The sequence below is a fragment of the Ranitomeya variabilis genome, chromosome 4 (genome assembly GCF_051348905.1).
Source record: "Ranitomeya variabilis isolate aRanVar5 chromosome 4, aRanVar5.hap1, whole genome shotgun sequence".
Classification (NCBI taxonomy): Eukaryota; Metazoa; Chordata; class Amphibia; order Anura; family Dendrobatidae; genus Ranitomeya; species Ranitomeya variabilis.
This window is the reverse complement of record NC_135235.1, coordinates 243,824,398-243,840,865: the sequence shown is the minus strand read 5'-3', so window position 1 is coordinate 243,840,865 and position 16,468 is coordinate 243,824,398. Positions and strand designations below refer to the sequence as shown.

The 16,468-nt window shown below is 42.3% G+C and overlaps 1 protein-coding gene across 3 annotated transcripts in view; it reads right to left on the bottom strand.

Moving 5' to 3' along the window:
* LRRC4B (leucine rich repeat containing 4B) overlaps nucleotides 1-16,468 on the bottom strand; it is a 289,691-nt gene that overhangs the window by 134,628 nt on the left and 138,595 nt on the right. The window lies entirely within an intron of this gene.

Sequence of the window (16,468 nt, the reverse complement as noted above, 5' to 3'; positions counted from 1 at the left end):
ATGTCTGCTGTGTCTCTCTGGTATCTCCATAGTATAGCGCCAATGTCTCTAGTATCTCCTCAGTATGTCTCCTGTGTCTCTCTAGTATCTCCCTAATATAGCGCCAATGTCTCTAGTATCTCCTCAGTATGTCTCCTGTGTCCCTCTAGTATCACCCTAGTATAGCGCCAATGCTTCTAGTATCTCCTCAGTATGTCTCCTGTGTCTCTCTGGTATCTCCCTAGTATAGCGCCAATGTCTCTAGTATCTCCTCAGTATGTCTCCTGTGTCTCTCTAGTATCTCCCTAGTATAGCGCCAATGTCTCTAGTATCTCCCTAGTATAGCACCAATGTCTCTAGTATCTCCCTAGTATAGCGCCAATGTCTCTAGTATCTCCTTAGTATGTCTCCTGTGTCTCTCTAGTATCTCCCTAGTATAGCCCCAATGTCTCTAGTATCTCCCTAGTATGTCTCCTGTATCTCCCTAGTATAGCGCCAATGTCTCTAGTATCTCCTTAGTACCTCTCCTGTGCCTCTCTAGTATCTCCCTAGTATAGCGCCAATGTCTCTAGTATCTCCCTAGTATAGCGCCAATGTCTCTAGTATCTCCTCAGTATGTCTACTGTGTCTCTGTAGTATCTCCCTAGTATAGCACCAATGCCTCTAGTATCTCTTTAGTATTTCTCCTGTGCCTCTCTAGTATCTCTGTTGTGAACTCTGTTTTCGGGCTCCCTCTTGTGGTCACAGGTGGTATTGTGTGAGTTTTCTTTTTGGGCTCCCCCTGGTGGCTTTGTTTGTTATCCTGCGGATCTGTGGCTGGATCAGCTGCCTCGTTATGCACTAGGGACTTTCCTATTCAGCTCTGCTTCACCTCCACTTGTTGCCGGCTGTCGATGTATTCAGTGCTATTCTGATCTCCCCTGATTATCTTTGTTTTCAGTCTCTTCTGGAGAAGCTAAGTTTCTATTTGATTATTTTTTGCTCATCAGTCTGCAATATTATTTCAGTGTATGATGAGTTTAGTCCAGCTTGCTAATATGTGAGTTCTTGCTGCTGGTAAGCTCTGGGGTACGGAGTTGCTTCCCCCGCACCGTTAGTTGGTGCGGGGGCTCGAGCAATCTCTGCGTGGATATTTTGCTTAGGGTTTTCTATTGACCGCATAGCTCCCTTCCTATTTTCTGCTATCTAGTGTTAGCGGGCCTCATTTGCTAAATCTATTTAATCTCTGCGTTTGTGCTTTCCCCTTAACTCACCGTTAATATTTGTGGGGGGCTTTTCTATATCTTTGGGGTCATTTCTCTGAGGCAAGTAAGGACTTAACTTTCCCTCTAGGAATAGGTAGTTTCTCAGGCCGTGAAGAGACGTCTAGGATTTTCAGGTAACGTTCCACGGCTGCCTATAGTTGTTTGCGGATAGGATCAGGTTGCGGTCAATCCAGATACCACTTCCCCAGAGCTGGTCGTCGGTTTAGTTACTTAGCTAGTCAAACTTGCGATCCTTGCCACTAGGATCACAACAATCTCCCTAGTATAGCGCCAATGCCTCTAGTATCTCCTCAGTATGTCTCCAGTGTCCCTCTAGTATCTCCCTAGTATAGAGACACTGCTTCTAGTATCTCTTCAGTATGTCTCCTGTGTCTCTCTAGTATCTCCTCAGTATAGCGCCAATGTCTCTAGTATCTCCTCAGTATGTCTCCTGTGTCCCTCTAGTACCACCCTAGTATAGCGCCAATGCTTCTAGTATCTCCTCAGTATGTTTCCTGTGCCTCTCTAGTATCTCCCTAGTATAGCGCCAATGTCTCTAGCATCTCCTAAGTATGTCTCCTGTATCTCCCTAGTATAGCGCCAATGCCTCTAGTATCTCCTCAGTATGTCTCCTGTACCTCTCTATTATCTCCCTAGTATAGCGCCAATGTCTCTAGTATCTCCTTAGTATGTCTCCTATGCCTCTCCAGTATCTCCCTAGCATAGCGCCAATGCCGCTAGTATCTCCTCAGTATGTCTCCTGTGCCTCTCTAGTATCTCCTCAGTATAGCGCCAATGTCTCTAGTATCACCTCAGTATGTCTCCTGTGTCTCTCTAGTATCTCCCTAGTATAGCGCCAATGTCTCTAGTATCTCTTCAGTATGTCTCCTGTATCCCCCTAGTATCTCCTTAGTATAGCACCAATGCCTCTAGTATCTCCTCAGTATGTCTCCTGTGACTCTCTGGTATCTCCCTAGTATAGCGCCAATGTCTCTAGTATCTCCTCAGTATGTCTCCTGTGACTCTCTGGTATCTCCCTAGTATAGCGCCAATGTCTCTAGTATCTCCTCAGTATGTCTCCTGTGTCTCTCTAGTATCTCCCTAGTATAGCCCCAATGTCTCTAGTATCTCCGTAGTATGTCTCCTGTATCTCCCTAGTATAGCGCCAATGTCTCTAGTATCTCCTTAGTACGTCTCCTGTGCCTCTCTAGTATCTCCCTAGTATAGCGCCAATGCCTCTAGTATCTTTTTAGTATGTCTCCTGTGCCTCTCTAGTATCTCCCTAGTATAGCGCCAATGCCTCTAGTATCTCCTCAGTATGTCTCCTGTGTCCCTTTAGTATCTCCCTAGTATAGAGACACTGCTTCTAGTATCTCCTCAGTATGTCTCCTGTATCTCTCTAGTATCTTCTCAGTATAGGGCCAATGTCTCTAGTATCTCCTCAGTATGTCTCCTGTGTCCCTCTAGTATCACCCTAGTATAGCGCCAATGCTTCTAGTATCTCCTCAGTATGTCTCCTGTGCCTCTCTAGTATCTCCCTAGTATAGCGCCAATGTCTCTAGTATCTCCTTAGTATGTCTCCTGTATCTCCCTAGTATAGCGCCAATGCCTCTAGTATCTCCTCAGTATGTCTCCTGTACCTCTCTATTACCTCCCTAGTATAGCGCCAATGTCTCTAGTATCTCCTTAGTATGTCTCCTATGCCTCTCTAGTATCTCCCTAGCATAGCGCCAATGCCTCTAGTATCTCCTCAGTATGTCTCCTGTGCCTCTGTAGTATCTCCTCAGTATAGCGCAAATGTCTCTAGTATCACCTCAGTATGTCTCCTGTGTCTCCCTAGTATCTCCCTAGTATAGCGCCAATGTCTCTAGTATCTCTTCAGTATGTCTCCTGTGTCCCCCTAGTATCTCCTTAGTATAGCACCAATGCCTCTAGGATCTCCTCAGTATGTCTCCTGTGTCTCTCTAGTATCTCCCTAGTATAGCGCCAATGTCTCTAGAATCTCCTCAGTATGTCTCCTGTGACTCTCTGGTATCTCCCTAGTATAGCGCCAATGTCTCTAGTATCTCCTCAGTATGTCTCCTGTGTCTCTCTGGTACCTCCCTAGTATAGCGCCAATTTCTCTAGTATCTCCTTAGTATGTCTCCTGTGTCTCTCTGCTATCTCCCAAGTATAGCGCCAATTTCTCTAGTATCTCCTTAGTATGTCTCCTGTGTCTCTCTGCTATCTCCCTAGTATAGCGCCAATGCTTCTAGTATCTCCTCAGTATGTCTCCTTGTCTCTCTAGTATCTCCCTAGTATAGCGCCAATGCTTCTAGTATCGCCTCAGTATGTCTCCTGTGTCTCTCTAGTATCTCCCTAGTATAGCGCCAACGCTTCTAGTATCTCCTCAGTATGTCTCCTGTGTCTCTAGTATCTCCCTAGTATAGCGCCAATGCTTCTAGTATCTCCTCAGTATGTCTCGTGTGTCTCTCTAGTATCTCCCTAGAATAGCGCCAATGCTTCTAGAATCTCCTTAGTATGTCTCCTGTGTCTCTAGTATCTCCCTAGTATAGCGCTAATGTCTCTAGTATCTCCTCAGTATGTCTCCTGTGTCTCTCTAGTATCTCCCTAGTATAGCGCCAATGTCTCTAGTATCTCCTCAGTATGTCTCCGGCGTCCCTCTAGTATCTCCCTAGTATATCACCAATGCCTCTAGTATCTCCTCAGTATGTCTCCTGTGTCTCTCTAGTATCTCCCTAGTATAGCGCCAATGTCTCCAGTATCTCCTCAGTATGTCTCCTGTGTCTCTCTGGTATCTCCCTAGTATAGTGCCAATGTCTCTGGTATCTCCTTAGTATGTCTCCTGTGTCTCTCTGGTATCTCCCTAGTATAGCGCCAATTTCTCTAGTATCTCCTTAGTATGTCTCCTGTGTCTCTCTGCTATCTCCCTAGTATAGCGCCAATTTCTCTAGTATCTCCTTAGTATGTCTCCTGTTTCTCTCTGCTATCTCCCTAGTATAGCGCCAATGCTTCTAGTATCTCCACAGTATGTCTCCTGTGTCTCTAGTATCTCCCTAGTATAGCGCCAATGTCTCTAATATCTCCTCACTATGTCTCCTGTGTCTCTCTAGTATCTCCCTAGTATAGCGCCAATGCTTCTAGTATCTCCTCAGTATGTCTCCTGTGTCTCTCTGGTATCTCCCTAATATAGCGCCAATGCCTCTAGTTTCTCCTAAGTATGTCTCCTATGTCTCTCTGGTATCTCCCTAGTATAGCGCCAATGTCTCTAGTATCTCCTCAGTATGTCTCCTGTGTCTCTGTAGTATCTCCCTAGTATAGCGCCAATGCTTCTAGTATCTCTTCAGTATGTCTCCTGTGTCTCTCTGGTATCTCCCTAATATAGCGCCAATGCCTCTAGTATCTCCTTAGTATGTCTTCTGTGTCTCTCTGGTATCTACATAGTATAGCGCCAATGTCTCTAGTATCTCCTCAGTATGTCTCCTGTGTCTCTCTAGTATCTCCCTAGTATAGCGCCAATGCCTCTAGTACCTCCTCAGTATGTCTCCTTTGTCTCTCTAGTATCTCCCTAGTATAGCGCCAATGCTTCCAGTATCTCCTCAGTATGTCTCCTGTGTCTCTCTGGTATCTCCCTAATATAGCGCCAATGCCTCTAGTATCTCCTTAGTATGTCTTCTGTGTCTCTCTGGTATCTACATAGTATAGCGCCAATGTCTCTAGTATCTCCTCAGTATGTCTCCTGTGTCTCTCTAGTATCTCCCTAGTATAGCGCCAATGCCTCTAGTACCTCCTCAGTATGTCTCCTATGTCTCTCTAGTATCTCCCTAGTATAGCGCCAATGTCTCTAGTATCTCCTCAGTATGTCTCCTGTGTCTCTCTAGTATCTCCCTAATATAGTGCCAATGCTTCTAGTATCTCCCCAGTATGTCTCCTGTGTCTTTCTAGTAACTCCCTAGTATAGCGGGAGATAGCGCCAATGCCTCTAGTATCTCCTCAGTATGTCTCCTGTGTCTCTCTAGTATCTCCCTAGTATAGCGCCAATGCTTCTAGTATCTCCTCAGTATGTCTCCTGTGTCTCTAGTATCTCCCTATTATAGTGCCAATGTCTCTAGTATCTCCTCAGTATGTCTCCTGTGTCTCTCTAGTATCTCCCTAGTATAGCGCCAATGCTTCTAGTATCTCCTCAGTATGTTTCCTGTGTCTCTCTGGTATCTCCCTAATATAGCGCCAATGTCTCTAGTATCTCCTCAGTATGTCTCCTGTGTCTCTCTAGTATCTCCCTAGTATAGCACCAATGCCTCTAGTATCTCCTCAGTATGTCTCCTGTGTCTCTCTAGTATCTCCCTAGTATAGCGCCAATGCTTCTAGTATCTCCTCAGTATGTCTCCTGTGTCTCTCTAGTATCTCCCTAGTATAGCGCCAATGTCTCTAGTATCTCCTCAGTATGTCTCCTGTGTCTCTCTGGTATCTCCCTAGTATAGCGCCAATGTCTCTAGTATCTCCTTAGTATGTCTCCTGTGTCTCTCTAGAATCTCCCTATTATAGCACCAATGTCTTTCTAGTAACTCCCTAGTATAGCGGGAGATAGCGCCAATGCCTCTAGTATCTCCTCAGTATGTTTCCTGTGTCTCTCTAGTATCTCCCTAGTATAGCGCCAATGCTTCTAGTATCTCCTCAGTATGTCTCCTGTGTCTCTAGTATCTCCCTAGTATAGTGCCAGTGTCTCTAGTATCTCCTCAGTATGTCTCCTGTGTCTCTCTAGTATCTCCCTAGTATAGCGCCAATGCTTCTAGTATCTCCTAAGTATGTTTCCTGTGTCTCTCTGGTATCTCCCTAATATAGCGCCAATGCCTCTAGTATCTCCTAAGTATGTCTCCTGTGTCTCTCTGGTATCTCCATAGTATAGCGCCAATGTCTCTAGTATCTCCTCAGTATGTCTCCTGTGTCTCTATAGTATCTCCCTAGTATAGCGCCAATGTCTCTAGTATCTCCTTAGTATGTCTCCTGTGTCTCTCTAGTATCTCCCTAGTATAGCGCCAATACCTCTAGTATCTCTTTAGTATGTCTCCTGTGTCTCTCTAGTATCTCCCTAGTATAGCGCTAATGTTTCTACTATCTCCTCAGTATGTCTCCTATGTCTCTCTAGTATCTCCCTAGTATAGCGCCAATGCTTCTAGTATCTCCTCAGTATGTCTCCTGTGTCTCTCCAGTATCTCCCTAGTATAGCGCCAATGCTTCTAGTATCTCCTCAGTATGTCTCCTGTGTCTCTCTGTTATCTCCCTAGTATAGCGCTAATGTCTCTAGTATCTCCTTAGTATGTCTCCTGTGTCTCTCTAGCATCTCCCTATTATAGCACCAATGTCTCTGGTATCTCCTTAGTATGTCTCCTGTGTCTCTCTAGTATCTCCCTAGTATAGCACTAATGTCTCTAGTATCTCCTTAGTATGTCTCCTGTGTCTCTCTAGTATCTCCCTAGTATAGCACCAATGTCTCTAGTATCTCCTTAGTATGTCTCCTGTGTCTCTCTAGTATCTCCCTAGTATAGCACCATGCGTAGATGCCTGATCCCTTCTCCATTGCGCGTGCGCCGCTCCACATCACACGCTGCCACTCCCAGCGTCTGCGCTTTGTGCTCACTGCGCAGACGCCGGATCCCTCACTCCAGCACCTTCTTATTGCGCATGCGCAGCTCCACTCTTATACCCTCAGCGTCTGCGCTTTGTGCTCACTGCGCAGATGCCGGAGCTCTCCTCCAGTGCCCTCATACTGCGCGTGCGCCGCTCCATGTTACCCTCACCATACACAGACGCCGGTCTGTGTTTCTACCATCTCTCCTGCATTCCTTCACCGTGCAGGCGCCACCCGGCACTTCCTGTATTGGCACTATAAAGTTCCAGCTTACCGCCTATGCCTGCACACATCACCACAGGGACTCCAACAACCCGGACCCGCAGGTAATCCATGGCCTTCCCTCTTTCTCTTCATGCCCTCTTTGTGGCCATACGTTCTGCTGCCTAACACTTCCCCATTGTTCATTCCATATAGTCCAATTACTCCACACATCGCCAAGCGGTATGTTATACCTGTACCTTCTATGACCTTTTCTTTGCCCCCCCCCCCCTTTTTCCTTTTCCCCCCTTTTTTCTTTTCTTTTTTTTCCTTTTCACAGTATGATTTCTTCCCCACAGCCCTTCTTGGAGCCTGCTCATCATAATTGTCTGTCCCGTCTATGCGGGGTCTTTTTTCTACCAGACCTTCTTCTATTATCTCTACAACAAGGTCAGTCTAGTGTTTTGCTATTTCTTCACTCTGCAAGCATGTACAGTGTTACTAGAGTATTTATGCATATTTTTGATGCCGTCCTCCTGCGCCTACGCCATACTTACGCTTGCACCATTGATTGTACGCCATCCTAACTATGCAATGGGCAACTTGTATTTATAGGTATATTTATATATGTATATATTATATGTTTTGTATGCTCACCATGTGAAAAATTGTCATTGGGTATAGTCTCATACCCTTTAGGGACCTTATTGCTGTTCAGTCTACACTATTATATTTGTAGTCGTTAAAATTGTAATTTTTTATATTTGTTTTTGTTGTACAGCACTCTCCTTTTTACAAAAACCTTTTCCCACAAACTAATATATTGTAATTTTCATTATTTTTCTAGTGAGGTTTCACAAAGGCCCACTACGGGGCCGAAACGTTACCTCAACTTCGCTATACTTCTGTGGTGAATACAATAAATTACTCCTTTTGTGCATTTGAAAAATTCCAAGAATTTGTGTGCGGCTGTTTCTTATGAATTTGTAATTCAGACATTGACTTATACACGGAGGCAGTGGGCAGTTATGGTTTTGGAGCATACTGTCAGGCGCAGTGGTGCGTGGTCGAATGGCCAGAGGAATGGGTGCGCTCGGGTCTGGTCAGAAACGTTGCATTACTAGAGATTTTTCCTATCCTGGTTGCGGTAACACTATGGGGGATGGCTAAAAAACAAAAAGGTACGGTTTAAGTGTGATAACATGGGGGCGTGGTAATGGGTGTTAAATATTAATTATCAATTTTTCACTTATTCTTATTTTTAATTCTGTACTGAGCACATTGCCTTTCGCTTACATTACAAAAGCTATTCCTGTATACTTAGCTCAGAATATAAGTTAACACCATATAGAGAGAACACGTGCTCTATGGGACATATAACCGAGACTCACAGGAGGGTGGGCGCTGTCACCTCCTGCCTGCTCCTTTACTCTCCATAGACTTCAGACTACTCACAGAAGGAATGAACAGCTGGTAGCCATGATGACTTCTACTCCATGACAAAGAGACACCATTTACCATTCAGAATCTCAAAAGGACAATCTCTTTGTAACTAACTCACCTATTTTATGTTTTACTGCAATGTGGGTTTTTTGTGGACAATCCAATAAACCACAACATTTTTATGAAAATACCATGACATTTTTCTTTAAGAATATTGGATCTGGCAAACAGTCCTGATTAAATAAATGTGCGAAATAAGCATATTTAACATTTGGCCAAGCCAGCCAGATCTGATTTTTTGAGCTGTTTTGCGTGGAATATCTGGAAAATTATCCAGATATTGATATTCTTCTAAAACTAAGGATTAGCCGGAAAGAATGTACTTTTACATTCATGTCCATATTTGAAAGGTTGTACAAAACTGTCATTACAAATTTCAATACACAATCAATTATAAATTGTTTTGTAAAAAAATTTGGATTCCTAAATTCTGTATCTCGTGTTATTGCGTCACAAAAATATTCTTTATTTGAATGTGCGCAATCCCTTGACTTTGCTAAGAAACTTGAGAATCTTGAAAGGATGCTGAGTTTTTGAAAACAGACAGAGTAACATTTTACCAAAAGCCAAAATCAAAATCTCCAAAACTGAGTTATCCCCAAAATCAAATCTATGAAGTACGAAGAAAATTACATATTTGTTATAAGCCCTAACAAAAGATGCAAGAGACCACTGAAGAAGTTGCACAGAAAGAGTTAAAAATTCAAGGTTCTGTAAGACAAATGGCGAAATTGACAGACAGGAGCAGGTGTCTTTACAAAGCCACATTATGGAAGGTAAGCTGAAGACTCCATTATCAGAGCTTTTCAAAGAATCCATAAGTCAAAGGGTACGTCTCCACGGTCCGTTTCGCCGGCGGGATCGCCGCAGCGGCGAAGCCGCTCGGCGCTAAGCCCCGCCCCCTTTCTGGGACCCGATGGTGCCGGATGTGTACAGTACACATCCGGGATCATCGCACCCCTCGCCATAGGGCCCTGTGATATGCCTTGCGGGGACGCTGCGTCCCCGCAAGGTGTACGGACATGCTGCGTTCTGAAAAGACGCGCAGCATGTCCGGAGTCGCAGGGCCGCCGCGTGCGGGTTTCCACGCATAGTGGAGACGGGATTTCATAAAATCCCCTCCACTATGCTGGAACATCTGGACGCTGCTTGTTTGACGCTGCAGCGTCAAACAAGCAGCGTTTACTGACCGTGGAAACATACCCTTAAAATGACAATTTTAAATCGAGCTTTTCAAGGCATTATCGACAGGGAGATAAGATTTGGTTTAGGAATTGGCTAAAAATGTAATTATATTATATGTTGTGTAAATGTGTTATACAATGTATTATTTAGCAATTTGTAATCATTTTAAACAGTATAATTCTGCAGTTCTATATATTCATACAGTATACAGTAGATACTGTAGCATATTTGTATAAGTAGAGATTGTATAACTGTATTTTTATATGTATATTGAAATAATCAAAATTCACTCCAGTAATAATATTTAGAACTATATTAAATACATATATTAAATATATACATACTGTATGTATAAGATATTTAAATTATTTTGTTTCTGAATGAATATGAAATTAACCTTTATCTTTTATTTTTCCTTAGAATTTTCATTTCAAAGCAGGAATTGATAAAAAAAAAAAACTCTTACATGGATTTATGTCTTTATTTACACAGGAAGTTATAATAATTGCATGATTTCATATATATTTAACACTTAAAATAAATAATACATAACTAACAATCTAAAATGTGTGTACTTTTAACATTTCTGTAACATAATGCAGATATAATTCTTTGCATGGTAATAATATATATATCTTTACTGCATGGCATGAAATGACATGTCACAACAGGTGACATCTGAACTGTGGGCTAATAATAAGGATACCATACACTCCTGTTTCAGTTTAAGGCTATGTGCACACGTCAGGATTATTGCAGAAATTTCCTGAACAAAACCGGACTTTTTCCGCAGGAAATCCGCATGAGTTTTTGCGCGTTTTTATCACGTTTTTCATCAGAGCTTCCCAATGCATTAAAAAGCGGGAAATCAGCAAAAAATCCGCAAAATTAATGAACATGCTGCGTTATTTTCAGCGATGCGTTTTTATCGTGGAAAAAATGCAACATATGCACAAAAATTGCTGATTGCATTCTATTAATAGGATGCTTAATGGATGCGTTTTTTCGCATTTTTATAACGAAAAAACGTGAAAAATCCAGAACGTGTGCTCACAGCCTAAAGCTGGTAATCTCAGGCCGGTTTCACAAGTCAGTGGCTCCGGTACATGAGGTGACAGTTTCAACACGTACCGGAGCCACTGACACACGTAGACACATTAAAATCAATGCATCTGTGCAGATGTCATTGATTTTTTGCAGACCGTGTCTCCGTGTGCCAAACACGGAGACATGTCAGTGTTCGTGGGAGCGCACGTATTACACGGACCCATTAAAGTCAATGGGTCCGTGTAAAACACGTACCGCACACGGACGTTCTCCGTGTGGCGTGCAGGAGACAGCCCTCCAGTAAGCGCTGTCCCCTCCACATGGTTCTGAAGCCGCGATTCATATCTTCTGTGCAGCAGCGTTTGCTGTAAAGAAGAAATGAATAATCCATTTTTTTAGCGGTATTTCGTGTTTAAAATAAAGCTCCATGTCCCCACCCCCTGTGCGCCCCCCCGCTGTTCTGAAAATACTCACCCGGCTCCCTCGTTGGCTGTCGCTGCTTCCTGTCCTGGCCGCACCTTCTACTGTATGCGGTCACGTGGGGCCGCCGATTACAGTCATGAATATGCGGCTCCACCTCCCATAGGGGTGGAGCCGCATATTCATTACTGTAAATGAGCGGCCCCATGTGACCGCATACAGGAGAAGCTGCGGCCAGGACAGGACACTGCGAGGGAGGCGGGTGAGTATTTTCAGAACAGCGGGGGGGGGGGCGCACAGGGGGTGGGGACATGGAGCTTTATTTTAAACACGAAATACCACAAAAAAAATTGATTATTCATATCTTCTTTACAGCAAGCGCTGCTGCACAGAAGATATGAATCGCGGCTTCAGCACGATGCAGGGGACAGCGCTAAACTTTAGCGCTGTCTCTCCTGCACGGTCCGTGTGGTACCCAGGCGGCACACGGCTGCCGCACGTGTGCCACACGGATGGCCTACGTGAGCTCACGGACACACGGGCATGGATAACTCCGGTACCGATTTTTTTCCGGTACCGGAATTATCTGGACGTGTGAGACTGGCCTAAGAAGAACTTTTGAGAAGCCTTCAGCCTTTGCAAGTCAAAGGAATTCTTTAGGCCAAAGTTTCAGGGTTTGGTTACAATTGCAAACCCTTGCACCAAATATAAGGTTACCCAAGTTTCTTATGAGTCCTTCGAACTATAGACTGGTTTACAAAGTGTTAGGTAATGTGTATTTGGGGAATATTCAAAGAAATATTAAGATATTAAATGTAATAGTTTACAATGCACATTGATAATTAGGATACAATAATTTGGGTTAACATATATGTATTCACATCTTTGTATGTAGAATATGTAGTTGCAACATATATATGTGTGTCACAGTCTGAGTGACAGATGACAGATGCGTGTATGAGCAGCTGCTAAGAGTGAATTTAACATAAGACTAATGTGGAATGTCTGTATGAAAGAGGCCTCATGATTTATGGTATGTTGGAAAAAAGCAAAAAAAACTTGTGTTTATGGGAAATAATGCGATTCAGTTAAATTATTAGAATATTAAGATATATTTAAATATTAGCTAAACATATATTTCTATATTTCTTTAGTAATTATTATTTCTTGATTTAGTTAATAGTGGATAAGTGCAATCACACATCAATGTGGTTTATCAAGAAAATCTAAATTTAGAACATTTTTTCCAAATGATAATTTTATGGTGTTCAGTGTTTTTTTAATGGTTACATAAATGGGTACACATCTTCAGACAAATATATGGTACTAGATGGTGGTACTCGCGAGACCACTAAGTCATCTGGGTAATTTCGCAATGCATCACTGGGAACGGAAGCTGGCGGCAGCATCACGCCCATCGGTGGACGGCGGAAGGTGAGAATAGCACAATTTTTTTTTTTTTTTAATTATTTTTAACATTATATCTTTTTACTATTGATGCTGCATAGGCATCAATAAATAGTAATAAGTTGGTCCGGGACACACTGGCATTGACTGGAGGGGAGTAGGGAGGGGAACACTGACTGGAGGAGAGTAGGGAGGGGCTAATTCGTGGCCGGACTAAGCCTGTCGCTGATTGGTCGCGGCCTGCCGGCCACCAATCAGACAAACAGGCGGCAGTACCCCTTAGGCGATTATATAGATAGGTAAAGCTGATATGACAGTTATAAAATAATTAATTATTTTTAATTTTAATTTTGGTTTTTACAAATTAATTTTTTTCATAAAATAATATTTTTTGGTATTAAGGGAGAAATGTGTTTTTCATCCTGATTACATCATCACATTTCATCAATACCTCTTCTTCACACACTTTAATAAAGAAGAAATATTAATAAGGTAATATTGGGTATAATAACATTAAGTATTATGAGTCTTTTTTTATTCTAATGAAGGGTATTACATGCAAATTTGCATAATTTCAATATTTTGGTAATACAAGGTTATGACAATGGAAATATTAAAGGGAATGTGTTACTGAGACATAACCTCTACAGTTATCATCAACATATAAACGCCTTATTTTTATTTTTATTCTCATTTTTATTTTTCATTTTTAATTTTTTCTTCATTTTTATTAATTTTATTTTTTATCTCATGAAGAAAAAAATCAATATTTAATAAAGTAATGTCTAGAACAAGAATATTGCTTCATTAAATATAGTGATCATATGGTTTCATTATAGGAGAAATGTTTCAATTCGGAGTTAAATACAACAATTCTTTCATTCATTTATTTATATATACTTATTTTGGTTCATGGCTATACATTCTTACATATTATTGGTCTAATAAATATAGTTTATTAATAAAGTTTTGGTAATAAAGATGGAAACACTTGTTATATAAAAAATACACTGACATCTATGGGTATAAAAAGAAATTACACCTATAACATAGAAACGTTCTATCACATGAAGAATATGGTTAATAATGTATTATCATTTATTAATATTTTATTTTTCCAAAAATGAATTCCATATTACTATTCTGATAATAATTACAGTTATATGAAAAAGTTTGGGCACCCCTATTAATCTTAAGCTTAATGTTTTATAAAAAAACATTTTTTTTTTTGCAACAGCTATTTCAGTCCTCTTCAAATGATCCCACAGATGTTCAATGATATTCAGGTCTGGGGACTGGGATGGCCATTCCAGAACAGTGTAATTGTTCCTCTGCATGAATGCCTGAGTAGATTTGGAGCGGTGTTTTGGATCATTGTCTTGCTGAAAGATCCATCCCCTGCGTAACTTCAACTTTGTCACTGATTCATGAACATTATTGTCAAGAATCTGCTGATACCGAGAGGAATCCATGCGTCCTTCAACTTTAACAAGATTCCCGGTGCCGGCATTGGCCACACAGCCCCAAAGCATCATGGAACCTCCACCAAATTTTACTGTGGGTAGCACGTGTTTTTCTTGGAATGCTGTGTTTTTTTTGGCCGCCATTCATAACTCCTTTTTGTATGACCAAACCACTCAATCTTGGTTTCATCAGTCCACAGGACCTTCTTCCAAAAAGAAATTGGCTTCTCCAAAGGTGCTTTTGCATACCTCAGCCGACTCTGTTTGTGGCGTGCTTGCAGAAATGGCTTCTTTCGCATCACTCTCCCATACAGCTTCTCCTTGTGCAAAGTGCGTTGTATTGTTGACCGATGCACAGTGACACCATCTGCAGCAAGTTGACGCTGCAGCTCTCTGGAGGTGGTCTGAGGATTGTCTTTGACTGATCTCACCATTCTTCTTCTCTGCCTTTCTGATGTTTTTCTTGGCCTGCCACTTCTGGCCTTAACAAGAACTGTACCTGTGTTCTTCCATTTCCTTACTATGTTCCTCACAGTGGAAATTGACAGGGTAAATCTCTGAGACAGCTTTTTGTATCCTTCCCCTGAACAACTATGTTGAATAATCTTTGTTTTCAGATCATTTGACAGTTGTTTTGAGGAGCCCATGATGCCACTCTTCAGAGGAGATTCAAACAGGAGAACAACTTGCAAGTGGCCACTTTAAGTAGCTTTTCTCATGATTGCATACACCTGGCTATGAAGTTCAAAGCTCAATGAGGTTACAAAACCCAAAAAAAGTGCTTTAGTAAGTCAGTAAAAAGTAGGTAGGAGTATTTAAAACAAGAAAATGATAAGGGTGCCCATACTTATGCACCTGTCAAATTGTGTTTGAATGCAGATTGCACATTTTCTGTTAGTACAATAAACCTCATTTCAAGGCAGAAACATTACTGTGTCCAACAGTTATTAGATATATGAAACTGAAATAGCTGTAGAAAAAAAAACAATTTTTTATAAAACATTAAGCTTAAGATTAATAGGGGTGCCCAAACTTTTTCATATAACTGTATATGGGTATTATTGATTGCTATGGTACGCTGTGATATTATAGGTTAGCAAAATTACAAGATTTGGTATAGAATTAGGCAATGAAGACTTCAATCAAGATACTGGAGTTACGTTAATAAAGACTTTTCGTATTTCTAAATTCAATTGATTCTTAAAAGTTGCAAGAAGAAAAAGTCGATATCAGGAAGTTCCACAAGGTAACAATGCTATGATTTCTGAGTAATAATACACTGTGTCAATTACAATTCATGTCACCACTGACAACCACAACTGCAGCATCTAACTGACAACCACAATTCGAGAGGACAATGATCCTATGATGCTAAGATGAACTGTGTTATCACGTTTTATCACGTTCCAGTGGTTTCCTATCACCTATAAAGCTTCTATGAAAGATGGTGAACAATCAGGTAATTGTCAGGACGCTACAACCCTGACATGTGTTATGGTGCTATGTTTAGCAAGGAAGAGTCAATTTAACCTTTGCTGTGCTGACCAAAGACATCACACCTGTTCCAAGACCAGTGCGGATGACATGGAGAATTCCAGAAATATCCAAGGCGAGCCAATGTAAGTCCAGGTCTCTAAAGGTGACACTGCACAGATATTAACCCCTTAATCCCATATGACATACTATCCTGTCAAGGTGAACTGGGACTTAATACCCAGTGACGGGATAGTACGTCATGCTATTTAATGCGACATCGCGACTTAAGTCGCGGTGATCGCATTAAATTTCCGACACCATCTTACCTCACGGAAGATGGCATCGGCATCCTGGGATATGGAGCCGCCCCCCAAGCCTCCCGATCGCTGTGATTGGCTGTTCAATTATGAACATTCAATCACAACGTTTCTCAATGTTTCAGCCAATCAGATTGGCTGAAACGATGAAGGCCCAGGCTAGGATGGAGTACCGATGTACTCGATCCTAGGCCGGTGCCTGGCAACGCCAGGCAAAAACCCACCGGATTGGCGCGATCGCCAATCATATCGATTGCGCCAATCGCAGAGCGCAGCAGCGGTATTACCGTGCTGTGCCCTGCCTGTACCGGCCTGGATCGGTGCTGTAATAGCACCGATCCTAGGCCAGAGCCTAGGACAGGCCCAGGAGGGCCTGCAGGAGCTGATTGGCGCGATCAATGTTATCGACTATCGCGCCAATCACAGGGCACAGCGGCGATCACGTTGTGACCGTTGTGTGCCCTCCTGGTGACCTGCCTAGGATCGGAGTGATCCTAGGCAGTTGCCATGGTCACCAGGACCTGCAGGGATTGGTGGGATTGATGTGATCATTCAATCCCACCAATGACAGCTCACAGCAGGTATGACCGCTCTGTG